Below are 15971 nucleotides of genomic sequence, written 5' to 3' on the forward strand. Positions count from 1 at the left end.
GTCATCTCTCCCTAACGCAACCACTCAAACTGCCTGCACAACTCCTCTCTGCAAGACTGCGGCACATACTTCTCTAAAAAGAGAACAGAGAACTACTACCAGGTAAGGGGTGCTGCACCAACAGGCCTACGCCTCTCAAAAGCCTCCCACCAAGTGAAGGCAGCTCCAGAAAATTGATAAGTAGTGAAAGTGACCCCGCTGGTCTCCAGAATACCCGTGGTACGAAGCGTCCTCTGACACTTATCCAAGAAACCCTGGGCATCCTTTCCCTCTGCACCACTGAAAGTTGGAGGCTGAAGTCTACCAAACCTCTCCAACCTAGGCTTCTCATCCTCTAGCATGGCGGAACTACATAGTTCTGAGCAGCTGCGACCGGCTGGGCCGGATATGCCCCCGGTGTCTGAAGTCCCTGCACGACCTGCTTAGGTGTGCGAGCGGCGGGAGTCTGAGAGTGTCCCCCGACCTGAGAAGTAGTTGCAGCTGTAGTAACTGAAACAACCTGAGCTAGGCCAATGCATACCGATAGAATCTGAGCTAAGGCCTCGTAAAGACCCGGTATCACAATGGGCACAGTTGGTGCTTAAGCTGGTGCTGTTGGAGCGTCCACAGCTGGGACCTGATCCTGAACTAGGGCGGCTGGTGGATTTGTAGATGCTGCCCTAGCTGCTGTGCGGGCCACACTCCTGCCCCTACCACGACCACGTCCTCAGCCTCTAGTAGCCACAGCTGGTGGTACTGGTAGTCGTCCATCCTGACCGGTAGCGCGTGTCCTTACCATCTGTGAGAGAATAGAATAACAGAAGTTTAGTACTCGGATCAACAGATTCGCACGACAAGAATTTCAAGAATATAAAGTTTTTCCTAAAGGTTCTGCAACCTCTCGAGGATAAATACAGACGTCTCCGTACCGATCCGCGAGACTCTACTAAACATGCTCATGACTCGTGAGACCTATGTAACCTAGGCTCTGATACCAACTTGTCACGACCCTAAACTCGGACCCGGGCAACACATGGAAAAATAACCAGCCGCTCGGGCTATATCTCACATCACAATAGGTACCCGCGTTCACTGGGGGTATGCAGACTCCTGGAGGGGCCCCTTACAACCTAAGCGCAATATCAAGCCATCTTGTGGAATAAACACATAGGCTTTCGGCCTCATATCACAAACCATCTCGTGGCGTACAAATCTCAGGCCCTTAGCCTCATAATCATAATCAGTGTTTCCTCACGACATAGGCCCTCAACCTTACTCAGTCAAATTTCACAAGCTACTCGGGCAACAGTAAAACATGATGCTCATCCCGAAATATCATTTAGAATATCATTTTAAGTGTTAAAGTAGAGTAAACATGGCTGAGTTATGAAAGCAGTAGAATATAGCATGACTGAGTTCAAGTATAAAGTCAAAACAGTGAGAAAATATCAGTAAAAATCCCCTAAGGGTTCAAATAGTTGGCACGAGGCCCAAATATGGCATTCAGCCCAAAACAAGATGATAGAAAAATAGTTTTCAGTCAAATACACGGTAAAATAATCATTTGGGATGGACTAAGTCACAATCCCCAACAGTGCACGACCCCCCGCTCGTCATCTAGCATATGAGTCACCTCAATATAACATAATAATGTGCAATCCGGAGTTTCATATCCTCAGGACAACATTTACAATCATTACTCACCTTAATCTGGTCCAAACTCAAGCCTACGACACCTTTGCCCCTCGAATCGGCCTCCACTCGCATCAAATCTATCCAAAATCAGAACCACGACGTCAAAATATGCTAAGGGAACGAAGGCCATGCGAAAATAACTAATTTACAACACAAATCCCGAAATTACCAAAACCCGACCCCAAGGCCCACGTCTCGGATTTTGATAAAATTTACATTAATAGATTCCTTATCTCCCCACGAGTTTATACATATCAAAATTACCAAAATCCGACCACAAATGGTCCCTCAAATCCTCAAGTCTAGGTCTCCAATACCAAGCCCTAGTTTCCCCAATTTTAACCCTTAATTTCCATTAATTACAACTTTAATCTGTGAAATAACACCATAGAAACGAGTTTTAGGTCCAAAATCCTTACCTCAATGAAATCCCCTTGAAATCCTTCTTCAAATCGCCCAAAAAGCTCCAAAAGCCGACTTAGAAATGGTGGAATAGCTCAAAAATCGCGAAGGAAATAATTTATACCTTTTGACCTAGGGATTCCACACTTGCGGCCAATTCCACGCTTCTGCGGTACTGCTTTTTCGGTCAATGGACCGCTTCTGCGGTCATCACTTAAATCCTCCCTTTCGCACTACGATGCCCAATCCGTACCTACGCGATCACAGGTACGGTTCTTTAACCGCTTCTGCAGTTTCTTCCTTCCCGGGCCCTTTCCGCTTCTCCGATACAATTCTTGCTTCTGCGAGACCGCACCTGTGGTCCCCTAGCCACAGGTGCGGTTATGACAGAAATGGAAAACTTCAGCTGTCACAACCAACTCCAAAACTTTCCGTCAACCATCCAAAATCACCCCGAGGCCCCCGGGACCTCAACCAAAAGCATAAACACATCATATACCACCATCCAAACTTATACCAATCTTCAAACACCTCAAAAAACATTGAATCAACCAAAACACATCGGATTCAAGCATAAGTTTTCAAAATCTTCCGAATTTCGCTTTTTATCAAAAACCCAACCAAACCACGTCCGATTGACCTGAAATTTTGCGCACACATCCCAAATGACACAACAGAACTACTGCAACTCTCACAATTCCTCTCCAACCCCTATATCAAAATTTCACCTATCAACCGGAAAACGCCAAAATTCCAACATCACCAATTCAAGCCTAAATCTACTCCGGACCTCCAAAATGCATTCCGATCACGCTCCTAAGTCTCAAATTACCTCCCGATGCTATCCAAACCATCGGAACTCACATCCGATCCCTCTAACACATAAGTCAACATCCGGTTGACTTTTCCAACTTAAGGTTCCTCAAAAGAGACTAAGTGTCTCAACCCTTCTCAAAACCTTTCCGAACCCGATCCAACCAACCCAATCACATATAGAATCGATAAACAAAGAAATAAGAAGCAGAAATAGGGGAAACAGAGTGGTAACTCATGAGACGACTGGTCGGGTCGTCACAGCTTCGCAATTGCGAAGGTCCCCTCCTAGCCTTTCTGATTGCAAATGTGATACTACTTCGCAAATGAGATGCTCGCATTTGCGAGCCAGACTTCGTAAATGTAAAGTCTGCAGACCTGAAGCATACTGGAAATTTTTTCTTAAGTCCAAATCACTCTGTGGCCTATCCAAAACTCATCCGAACCCTCGGGGCTCCAAACCAAACATGCACACAAGTCTTAAAACATCATACGAACTTTCTCATGCGATCAAATCGTCAAAATAACACCTAGAACTATGAATTTAGCACCAAATTGTATGAAATTTTCAAAAAAGTTTCAAAACTTCTAACTTTTCAACCAAAGGTCTGAATCACGTCAAATCAATTCCGTTTTCCACCAAAATTTACAGATAAGGTTTAAATATCATGACGGACCTGTACCGGGTTCCAAAACCAAAATACGGGCCCGATATCAAAAATATCAAACATTAACTAATTTCTCAAAACCTTTGCAAATTTTAGTTTAACAATTTTTATCAAAAATTCATTCATTGGGCTTGGGACCTCGAAATTTGATTCCTAGCATACGCCCAGGTCCCATAGTTTACTACGGACTCTTCGAGACCGTCGGAACAAGGGTCCGGGTCTGTTTACCCAAAATGTTGACCAAAGTTAGCAAAATTTAACTTTTTGGACAAAAATCATCTTTTTCATAAATTTTTCACATAAGGGCTTTTCGGGTACACGCTCGAACTGTGCACGCGAATCGAGGAAGAATAAAATGAGATTTTTTAAGACCTCGGAACATGAAATCGAGTCTAAAATAGAAGATGACCCTTTTGGGTCATCACATCATTAGATCAACGACCCTGATAAATCATGGATTAAATGTTTTAAGAATATTTTTATGGCAAAATATGGGAACGGTTGGATCCAGGTACTCCAATGGTTAAGATTAAATCTAGTGGTAGTTTTAAAATAATGAGAAAATAAATATTAAACATGGTCCGTTGATAGTGTGTATCGACTGTCAGGATTGAGTGTGTTTGTTTTGTGAGTGAGTGGGATGGGTGACATGGCGCAATTCTATTGGTTCTCAGGGGTAAGGACGGATTGCCAAGGTGGATAATATGGCGTTGTTTAGGACTGGATCAAATTTGTTTGGGCTTGGGTATTGGGCTAAAACTGATTTATAGATAGCCACATTATATTTAATTAGGTATTTGCAATTGTATTCATTTCGGTCTTTAAATAAACTTAAATAATTTCAAGAAAATGCAATAGAAATTAAAATCATCAAATACACTACTAATTACTGTAATTAGCTAATTAATTATTAAATATCATATTTTCTATTTGTGACATTAATTTCGGATTTATAAGATATGGTTGAGGCTATTTTACTAAAATTAAGGAACAACCTTATTAAATTAATTATAAACATATGTAATGAATGTAACAGTTCTTTTATTAGTTTCAAAAATAGTAGGAGAAATATATTTATAATTAAAATACTAAATTAATAATTCAACACCATTAATTACTTAATTTATATAAAAATAATTATTTTTTAATTAGAAAATATTTTCAATATACTTACTGAAAATCATTAAGTGCGAGTAAATTAATTATAAAAAGGAAGGTCAAAATTGGTCGTCCACAACTACTGCATTGATCGCTTTTGCGATTAGAGGTTTGAAAATACGATCTTCGCAATTGCGAACTGATACCTGTAGCTGGGTAAAAGAGGGAAAAAGTTGGAACTTAGATTATTTTACATAATTTCTCAAACCTTAACACTCTACATGCAATTTTCTTGAGAGACTTTCTTCCTAAAATCATTGATAAGCAACTCTAATCCACTTTCTTTCAATTGCCCATTGCTTTTCATTAATTTTTAACATCAAATCTAGGATTTTCATGGCATAAATTAGAGAATTGGGTAGAATTTAGTTTATAAAATTGAGATTTAGAACTCAAATTGAGGTCGAATTTCGAAAAAAATCACATAACCGGGCTCGGGGTGAATGGTTAATCAAATTTTGGTCCGAATCTCGAATTTTTACTAAGCGGGGTCGGGGCTAAATTTTGTTGACTTTTTCAATTTTATCAAGGATTGAACCTTTTTCATTCATAAGTAGTTTTATAAAACTTATTTTGACTTGTTTGAACGACATTTGGCTAGATTTGGTTTGTTTGGAGGCTTGTTCGAAAGGAAAAGTCGTGGTTGATTGTTTAGTGGGTTGCGCAAAGAGGTAAGTATCATGTCTAACATTGATTTGAGGAAATTAGGACCTGTTGCTCTAATTGTTACGTATATTATTTATGGAGACGGCATATATGTGAGATGACGAGTGTATATGTGTTGTCATGGGTTAAAGCAAGCGGGTTGGGCTATTTACATCCATGTCTTTATTTAGTCCATGTTATCTCTTGTTACATCCTTTAATTACTACATATTCTTACTTGTTATCCACGCTTTATTTGTTATCGGTTATTTAATTATTACTTGTTTCGATTTATTCATTTCTCACTCAATCTGCTTACCTGCTATATGTTCCTACTTGCATTAATTGTATATTTTTGTTGTCCCATGTTTTATTTGCTTTTATTGTCCTTATATTACTTGATGTACTTTATTATGGTATTCTATTTACGTGATGCATGTAGTTATTCCAGTATTAACGTATTGCTAAGGTTTTGGATTACGAGGTATTCAATATTCTCCATTTGTATCGGTAGTTCCTTCATGTTCCCGCTCATTTCATTTCCCTTTTGTGTTGAGATTTCATAACTGGTTGTGCTATGTTGTTATGTTAATGAGTTGATATTGAGAACGGGTTGCGCACCGCAACAATATTGAAATGAATTAGTATAGGTATTGGTGTAATGATCCGACCGGTCATTTTGAGCTCTAGCACGTCGTTCGACGGTTTGAGGCCATGAGCAGCTTCACTTCAGGTATTATGACTTGCATGCATGATCAGAATTGAATCTTGGGATGTGCGAAGTTGATTTGGAAAGAAAATTCTCATTTCGAAAGCCTTAAGTTGGAAGAATTGACTAAAGTGTGATTTTTGAGTAAATGACCTCGAAATTGGGATTTGAAGGTTCCAGCAGGTTTGTATGTTGATTTTGGACTTGGACATATGTCCGGATCGTATGTTAGATGACCCAGGAGCATTGCGGCGCCTATTGTGGAAATTGGCATTTTGCAAGAATTTCATAAATTTGGGTTGAAGTGTATTTCAGTGTTATCGATATCTGTTTGGGATTTCGAGTCTGGAAATAGCTCTGTGTGGTGATTCTGGTATTGGTAGCACGACCAGAAGTGGATTTGGAGGTCCGTAGGTCATTTTGGGGTCATTTGGCGAAAGTTAGAAATTTGAAGATTTTTGACAAGTTTGACCGCAAGTGGACTTTTTGATATTGGGGTCGGACTCCGATTCCAGAAGTGGGAGTAGGTCTGTAATTTTGAATATGACTTGCGTGTAAAATTTGAAATTATTCCGGATCGATTTGATGCGTTTCGGCGCAAAATATAGAAGTTGAAAGATTTGAAAACTCATAATTTGATTCGATGCGCGATTCGTAATTTCGGCGTTGTTTGATGTGGTTTGAAGCCTCGACTAAGTTCGTATTGTATTTTGGGACATGTTGGTATTATTGGTTAAGGTCCCGAAGGCCTCGGGTGGATTTCGGAAGGTTAACGGAATGAATTTTAGACAAAGGAATTTCTAGAATTTTCTTCTGCAAAAAGTTGTTTTGAACAGTAACTGGTGCAATCGCAAAGCTAAATTTGGAAGCTTATATATCAAAATTTATAAGGAATCTGAATATTATCAAAACGTGAAAGTTATAGCTCTTTGATTCTAGTTTCCAGAAAGTTAAACCATTTATCATTTGGATATTTATACAGAAAGTTATAATCGAATGAATAAAGGCTGGTAAAACAGTTTTGCCAGAAATTTCTGATGCATGGAGCTGACTTTGAAAGCTTACATCTTGAAATCTATAAGGAGTTATATAGTGGAAAACCAAACAAATGAAACATCTTCGAGCTTAGTTTCTAACGCTTCTAAACGCTCGTCATTTGGTTATTTCTACAATGAGTTATGGACGTTTTAGTAAAAGGTATCCAGCAGAGGAAAACTTGTAATACGAGGTACAACCTGCACAGTCCAAGGTACAACTCGCTAAAGCACTTGTGCCTATATAAGGCAGTCGCGGAAAACAACCATTTTTGGGGGTTTTCTTGAGCTAGGGATTGGTTCTTTCATGGAGGATTCGACCTTGGAGACTACTTAAGAATACAAGGTGTTTATTTGGATATTTTAAGTTAATAACATCCTATTAACACTAGTATTAACATCATTCAATATTTGAAATCCCTAGAAATTTTTCAAGTTGTTCAAGAACATCAAATTTCCCAAACATTAAATTTTTAAGGAAAAACTTCAAGAAGGTAATACTAATGTTTCAAGTTCATTTATTATGAGCCGGTGAGAGTAATTCTAATATTTGTTTCAAGTTGTTATGGTCGGATAATTGATTTCATAAACCCTAGTTCATGGCATGAATAGTGTTCTTGATAAAATGAAGGAGAGATAAATAGTGCTTTTAGAAATGAAATTAAATGATACAATGAACCCACTGAATCATTTTCTAGCTTAATTGGAAGTGTTTAACTATGTAATCACCAAATTGAATTTTTTGGAAATGTTGGTTAAGGAAGACGATGAATAGTAATTTGGTGGTGTTGGAGAATTAATGTAGCATCATTGATGACTTCAAATGGGTATTAAATGATAAGAGTGGAGTTGAATGTGCTAGTAAGTGAATCTATTAGACGATTTGAGCTGGAGATTTGTAGCCAACTTGTGAGCCATAAATGGATATTGATAAATATTTTTGAATCATATTTTGATTGTAATTGGGATTGTAATTGTAGATATCAATTTGTTAGTGGCGTATGAGCATTTTACTCAATGTTACGATGTCCGAGGAGGATTAAAATCTTGTGAATGTTAATAAAGTGAAAGCGAGTTTTATAGCGTTGGGCATCGGTTGAGTTGTTTGAAAGGCTTGGGAGCCGGCTATGGAACTTTGAAGTGAAGTAAGTCTCTTTTCTAACCTTGTAAGAGGTAATTAACCTCATAGGTGAACTAAATTAATATGTGCCTCTATTTGTGGGGGCTACGTATGCACGAGGTGACGAGAATCCGTATGTAGCTACTAGTTATGCCTATGTCCGGGTAGTTTTAGGTTTACACCATACCTTATTGATATTGTTGTTGATTTATGTTTATTGTCTGCCTTGAGAAGAAGCGAGATTGAGTTTGCTTAGTAAATGTCTTGAAAAGAGTTAAAATTGAGGAATTTGAGATCTTAAAAGTTTTCATTTGAACTTCGTATTTTTGAAAAGAATTGAAAGAATATTATAATAGCTTAATAAATCTATGTGTAACCGCGTCGCATGTATGTTTTGTGAGCGGGATAATTTCTTTAAAAAGCTACAAGTTGAATTTCCCTTATTTTGAAGAGAATCAAGAAAGAGATATGATTTTAATGTTAAATTTATATTTGATCGTGTGGCAAGTAAGATTCGCGAGCGGGGTGATTCTTTAAATTTATATTTTACCGCATCACACGTATGATTCGCGAGTGGGGTATTTCTTTCTACTACTCTTATGGGATCGGGTCATTCGCCTTGGCGGGATTTATGTATCACACTCTCATGGGAGCAGGTTGTTCGCCTCGACAGGTTAATAGATGTATCTATGGTTTGCTCCGTTCGACCCTCGGTAGTGCACAATTAACTTTTATGTTGGATCGGGCCGTACGACATTTCCTATATATATTATCCTCATGGAATCGTACGTAATATTTGGCAAGAAGCAAGTGTATCCGAGATTTTTCCCTTATTTGAATTATGACAACCTCTTTGGTGAAATCCACTATCTCTACATATATATATAAGCTCCGGTTATGGAGGAAACTTGCTGGTTGAGAGCTTGAGTAAAATTGTAAAGAGGGGAATTATACTACGTATTATATACATGTTTATTTCATATATTTAATCGGTTTCATATTTATTAACTTCTTTACTGTACTTGATATTGTTGGACCACTAGTAAGTGTCGAAGTCGACCCCTCGTCACTACTTCTTCGAGGTTAGACATGATATTTACTGGGTACACGTTATTTTCGGACTCATACTACACTTGCTGTACATTTTGTTGTACAAACATATATACATTTAGTGGCCTTGTGGATGCAACAGCGTGGTTGACATGGGGACTTAGACGAGCTGCATCTTATGTGCGATCCGCAGTCAACAGAGTCTCCTTCGGAGTATTGGTATTTCCCTTTCTGTCCAAATTGTATTCCGGACAGTTATTGTATTTTATTTTATTCCTTATTAAACGCTCATGCACTTGTGACACTGGTTTTTGGGACAACTGTGGGATTTTTCAATTTTCAAATTCGTTAAAGACATCATTATTTATTCAGTGAAGTTCATTATGTATTGTTTAATGTAAGGAAAAGAAATAATTTCTAAAATACTAAATTGAGAGTTTAATTAACTTCTTCGTGTTGGATTGCCTGCCAGTGGTGTCCGGCGCCATCACGACCTTTAACGGATTTTGGGTCGTGACAATTGGGTTGCAGACCGCAATGGATACTAATATAATATGATATTCGGATCGGATTGCACTCCACAACAGTTATTGTGATAAAGGTTGGGATCGGGTTGCACGCGCAACAGATATTGTGATGATTGTTGGGATCAGGTTGTGCGCCGCAATAGAGTATGATATGTTGTAGCCGTTTGTAGTTGTAGAGTTTGTCTCGGTACTGTGATATGAGAATTGGGATCATGTTATTTTGGGGCCCTCTGGTAGTTGACCTTAAGGTCGGGTTTTATAAGTTTACTACTTTATTTCTACTTCTGTGTTCTATTATTATTATTCGTACAGGTTAATAGTGAGTGTCTTGTTATAGCCTCATCATTACTTCGTCGAGGTCAGGCTCGACACTTACAGAGTATATGGGGTCGGTGGTACTCATGATATACTTCTATAATTCTTGTGCAGATCCCTGTGTTGGTCCGAGCGGCACGTAGGGAAGACTGCTCGGATTAAACTACTACAAGAGACTTGAGGTAGAGCTGCTCGACGCTCACAGTACCTGAAGTCCTCTTCTATCATGTTTTACTGTTTATCTAGTTTCAGACTATTGTACTTTTTTCAGACCGCATTTATAGTATTCTAGTTGCTCATGTACTTGTGACTCCAGATTTCTGAGAGTAGTTTAGTACCGCATTATTTATATAAATATTTCGTTCATTTATGAGTTTATCAATTGTTAATTATCATTACACTGTTATAAATTGTTAAAATTGGTTAATTAATTAACTAACAATGGCTTGCCTAGCAAGTGGATGTTAGGCGCTATCACGGTCCCACAGCTTGGATTTCGGGTCGTGACAAGTTGGTATCAGAGCACTAGGTTACCTAGGTCTCACGAGTCATGAGCAAGCTTAGTAGAGTAAGGTCTAGAGGATCAGTATAGAGACATCTGTAATTATCTTCTATAGGCTATAGAGCTTTAGGAAAACTTCATTTCTTTCTTTATCTATCGTGCGACTTTAGTCTATCACTGAAGTTTGAACCATTCTATTCTTGTTCTCTAGTAGATGGTAAGGACATGCACAACATCCACAACAGGACAGAAGGCGGAATCCTAGGTTGCAGCCACGACTAGGGGTAGGGGCCGGGGCCGAGATAGGGGTTGCGGCATAGGCAGAGCTGTCATGACCCCAATTCCCCTACTGAAGGATGTCGTGATGGCACATAGTCTCTAAGACTAGGTAAGCCTAACATGCATGGAGAAATAGCGGAAACAATAATAAAATTTCAAATTTAAACCATCTAGCGATCATAAAAGAACTCAACAATACTGCTGACAATAACTCCCAAAATCTGGTGAGACTAAGTCATAAGCTCTACACGAATATACTGTAACGTCCCTTATACAGCATTATATAAATAAAGAGTCAGCATCAGAAAAACAAGGAGCGAGGATGACTCCGAGGCCTGCAGATTCCAAGCAGATATACCTTGAAGTCTTCGAGATGTAAAGCCAAATCACTAAGGCCTAGGCTTATATGAGGTACCTAGATCTGCACAAAATGATGTGCAGAAGCGTAGTATGAGTACACCACAATGGTACCGAGTAAGTATCAGCCCTAACCCCGGTAGAGTAGTGACAAGGATAGGTCATGACACCTATTAGGATAAGAAAAAGAAGTTGAACTAGTGTAGTACAATCTAACAATTGAAACGAGGAAAACGAGGCAATAAATAAATACAACAGATAAGCCACAACTGAATTTTAAGCAATGGAGGCAACAAGGAAGAAACACATAATAAGAACATTGAGAAAACAGTGTGGACAAATGCAAGTAAGGTAAATGAGAGATAGCAACAATGTCTCAACCCAATTTCTCCTTCCGTGAGTTTGTTGTGATGGCACCTAGTCTCTACAACTAGGTAAGACTAACTCTTTGCGGAAATGAAATAAAAGCATGAACATTAACTACTAACAGTAACAAATATTGAATAAGCAACTGAATGCCACTCGGCATATACAATTATCACCTCTAAAATGTACCAACCAATTCCTAAAACCCGGAATATCGTAAGTCACAAGCTACTAAGAAGTCTTAACTATTGTATACATCATTTCTACAAAAAGAAGGAAAAATGATCATGGGGATAGAGAGGGACTTCGAAGAACTGCAGGGACGAACAGATATACCTTCAAGTCTCCAATAAGCAGTAGTGACCACAACTAGTGTTGAAGCTGGTAAGATGAACCTGGATCCGCACACGAAAAACATATGCAGGAAAGGGCGTGAGTACTCCACAATGGTACCTAGTAAGTGACAAACCTAACCTCGGTCATGTAGTGACGAGATCAAGTCAGGGCCCTACTAGTATATATATAATGAAAAAGACAAAATGAAATAGCATAGTCAAAATAAATACAGAAATCTAACAGGAATAGAATTATAGAAAGACAACAACTCAGAGCACAGAGATAACAATAGGGGATCTCCCATGATACCGTCTCGTAGTCCCAAACGTAAATGTGCAAGGGGATCTCCCGGAATACCGTTCTGTTGTCCCAAAGTAAATATGCAGTGCTGGGGGATCTCCCGAAATACCGTTCCGTAGTCCCAAAGTAAAATGCAGTATGGGAGTCTCCCAAAATACCATTCCGTAGTCCCAAAATAAATATGCAGCTCAAACAATAGAATTACAACTACAACACGGAAATCCTACAATTTAGTCTAAGTACAAGTCAATGAAGAAGCAGAAATTTCACTAAGCATGCTGCATAAAGTTTAGATATGCAATTAAGACACGTAGACATGTTGTCCTAATCTAAACAGGATAATTACATATACTAGTGCAACTCAGTTAAAGGAAAACAAATATTTTACTTAATGAAAACGGAGTTTTCAACAAATAGCCTGTGTACGCACTCGTCACCTCACGTACACGACGCTCATATATCAAACAGTACCAAATCCTAAGGGGAGTTCCACCATACAAGGTTAAGCAAGTTACTTACCTAGAACCAAGCTCAATCAATCTGTCACAATGTTGTTTCCACAAATATATGACTCCGAATGGCCCAAATCTAGCCAAAACCAATTACATAACATAAATATAGCTACAAGAAACTAATCTAGCTAATTAAATCAAAGTTAAGGAAAGAAATTGGAAAAATCGCCCAAAAAGCCTCCTTGAGCCCACGTCTCAGAATCGGGTAAAAGTTACAGATTATGAACACATATTCACTCACGAGTTCACTCGTACCAAAATTATCCAAATCCGATATCAAAATTCGAAATATTAGTTGAAGAACTTCTTTCCATTTCTCCTAAATTTTCACCCCAATTCCGAATTTAAATGATAAACTTAATGATAGATTAGTGAGATATAACCAAAATCAAGTTAAGATCATTACCCAATTGATATCTCTGAAAATCCCTCAAAATCTCGTACAAATCCGAGCTCTCAAACTCAAGTTTTGCTAAAAATGGCTAACCCTGGTTTTTGAAATGTTTAAGTACTGCCCAGGAAATCCTTCTTCGCGAACGCGACCATCTCCTCGCGTTCGCATATAACAAAAATCCACAACTCCAAATTCCTCTTTCGCGAACGCGTCCTACTCAATGCTATTCCATTTTTCCTCTACACGACGCGTCCTACTCCTTGCGTTCATGATGCTTCCACTAGCCACTCCTTCGCGAATGCGAGCTCCTCTTTGCGAACACGACGAACAAACTTATGCAACAAAAATACCAAAAAATCTGCTATCTTTGCAAAGTCCAAAATCATCCGTTGAGCATCCGAAACAAACCCGAGGTCCCCGGGACCCCAACCAAACCTACCAACAAGTCCTAAAACACCATACGAATTTAGTCGAGCCCTCAAATCACTTCAAACAATGCTAAAATCACGAATCACCCTCCAATTCAAACTTAAAGAAACTTAAAACTTCTAAATTTGACAACCGATGGCGAAACAAACCAAACCACGTTCGATTGACCCAAAATTTTGCACACAAGTCATATTCAACACTACATGCCTACTCCAACTTCCGGAATCGAAATCTAACCCCAATATCAAAAATTCCACTACCGGTCCAAATCTTAAAAAATTTGTCTTTCGCCATTTCAAGCCTAAATGAGCTACAGACCTCAAAAACACAATCTGTACATGACTCTAGGCCCAAAATCACCCAAAAGAACTAACGGAATTGATGAAATTCCATTCCGAAGTCGTCTTCACACAGTTCTGACAACGGTCCAAATTCTAAGACTTAAGCCTCTGTTTAGGGACTAAGTGTCCCAAAACACTCCAAAACCCGAAACGAAACCTCCCAGCAAGTCACAATAGCAGAAATAGATACGGGGGAAGCAGTTAATAGGGGATCGGGAATCTAACTCTCAAAACGACCGATCGGGTCGTTACATCCTCCCCCTCTTAAAACAATCGTTCGTCCTCGAACGAGCATAGAGACATACCTGAAGTGGTGAAAAGATGAGGATAACTGCTACGCATATCTTACTCGGTCTCCCAAGTCACCTCCTCGGTCGGCTGACTCCACCATTGAACCTTTACTAATGTAATGTTCTTTGACCTCAACTTTCGAAACTACCTGTCCAAAATAGCCACTGGCTCCTCAACATAAGATAGATTCTTGTCCAACTAGACTGAGCTGAAATCCAACACATGAGACAGATCGCCGTGATACCTCCGGAGCATCGAAACATGAAATACCAGATGAACTCCTGCTAGGCTGGGAGGTAAGGCAAGCTCATAAGCAACCTCCACAACTCTCTGCAACACCTCAAAGGGGCCAATAAACCTTGGGCTCAGCTTGCCCCTCTTTCTAAACCTCATAACGGCCTTCATAGGCGAAATCCGGAGCAAGACCCGCTTTCCAACCATGAATGCAACATCGCAAACATTTCGATCTGCATAACTCTTCTGTCTGGACTGGGCTGTGTGAAGTCTATCCTGAATCACCTTAACCATCTCCAAAGCATCCTGAACCAAGTCTGTACCCAATAATCTGTCCTTGCCCGGCTTGAACCAACCAACTAGGGACCAACACTGCCTGCCATACAGAGCCTCATACGGTGCCATCTGAATGCTAGACTAATAACTGTTGTTGTAAGCAAACTCCACAAGTGGCAAAAGCCTCCAAACTCCATCACACACTTATAGAGCATATCCTCAAAAATTTGAATGGTGCACTCGGATTGCCGGTTCATCTGAAGGTGAAATGTTGTGCTCAACTCCACCCGAATACCCAACTCCTGCTATACGGCTCTCCAGAACTGTGATGTAAACTGCGTACCCCGGTCACAGATGATAGATACCGGCACGCCATGAAGTCTGACAATCTCACGGATATAAACTCAAGCCAGCTGCTCGAAAGAATATGTAGTCATCACATAAAGGAAATGAGCTGACTTGGTCAGTCTATCCACAATCACCCAAACTGCATCAAACTTCCGCTGAGTCTGTGGGAGTCCAACAACGAAATCCATAGTGATCTGCTCCTACTTCCACTCCGTAATCTCTAACTTCTGGAGCAATCCATCCGATTGCTGATGCTCATACTTCACCTGTTGCCAGTTTAGGCATCAAGCAACATACTCCACTATGTCTTTTTTCATCCTCCTTCACCAGTAATGCTGCCTCAAGTTCTGGTACATCTTCACGACACCTGGATGAATGGAGTACCGCGAGCTATGAGCCTCCTGAAGAATCAACTCACGCAAACCATCTCCATCAGGTACACATAGCCTGCCCTGCATCGTCAATGCACCATCATCCCCAATAGTGACCTCATTAGGATCATTGTGTTGGACCGTGTCCCTAAGGACAACCAGATGGGGGTCATCATATCGACGTTCCCTGATACGCTCTTAAAGAGAAGACCGAGAGACCACACAAGCCAATACTCGACTAGGCTCAAAAAATATCCAATCTCACAAACTGGCTGGATAAGGCCTGAACATCTAGCGCCATGGGCCTCTTTGCTGCTGGTAGATAAGCTAAACTCCCCAAACTCTCTGCCCGGCAACTCAAAGCATCGGCCACCACATTGGCTTTCCCCGAGTGGTACAAAATGGTGATATCATAATCCTAAAGCAGCTCTAACCACCTCCTCTTACGCAAATTAAGATCCTTCTGCTTGAGCAGATGCTGCAAACTCCAATGATCAGTGTATATCTCACAAGAAACACCG

This window comes from Nicotiana tabacum, chromosome 1 (genome assembly GCF_000715075.1).
Source record: "Nicotiana tabacum cultivar K326 chromosome 1, ASM71507v2, whole genome shotgun sequence".
NCBI classification, from domain to species: domain Eukaryota; kingdom Viridiplantae; phylum Streptophyta; class Magnoliopsida; order Solanales; family Solanaceae; genus Nicotiana; species Nicotiana tabacum.